Below are 469 nucleotides of genomic sequence, written 5' to 3'. Positions count from 1 at the left end.
GTTCTTGAATTTCTTTAGATCGCGGCATGATGTGTTGCTCTTTAAGCATGCTTCACTTTGTCAGACAGCTTCTATTTAAGTGATTTCTTGATTTCATATATTCTAGATTCTTTACATGTAAAGTAAAACATTTCAAAAGTTTTTTTTTTGTTTTAATTTTTATGATTAGAGCTTACAGCTGATAAAAGTCAAAAATCCAGTATCTAAAAAATATTAGAATATTTACATTTGAGTTTCTCCTTTTCTAGCAGGACTTAGCACCTGCCCACAGTGCCAAAACCACTTCCAAGTGGTCTGCTGACCATGATATTACTGTGCTTGATTGGCCAGCCGACATGCCTGACCTAAACCCCATAGAGAATCTTTGGGATATTTTCAAGAGAAAGATAAGAAACAGTCGATCCAACCATACAGATGAGCTGAAGGTCGCTATTAAAGAAACCTGTGCTTCAATAGTGCCTCAGCAGAG

The 469-nt window shown here is 36.2% G+C and overlaps 1 protein-coding gene across 1 annotated transcript in view; it reads left to right on the top strand.

Moving 5' to 3' along the window:
• The window catches only part of LOC107664110 (junctophilin-2-like), a gene marked incomplete at its 5' end in the record, with an annotated part of 17347 nt that overhangs the window by 2190 nt on the left and 14688 nt on the right, over positions 1 to 469 (top strand). The window lies entirely within an intron of this gene.

Source organism: Sinocyclocheilus anshuiensis, unplaced genomic scaffold (assembly GCF_001515605.1).
Source record: "Sinocyclocheilus anshuiensis isolate Anshui unplaced genomic scaffold, SAMN03320099.WGS_v1.1 scaffold67, whole genome shotgun sequence".
Lineage (NCBI taxonomy): Eukaryota > Metazoa > Chordata > Actinopteri > Cypriniformes > Cyprinidae > Sinocyclocheilus > Sinocyclocheilus anshuiensis.
Note: the sequence above shows the minus strand (reverse complement) of the source record. Positions and strands in the feature narration are given on the sequence as shown.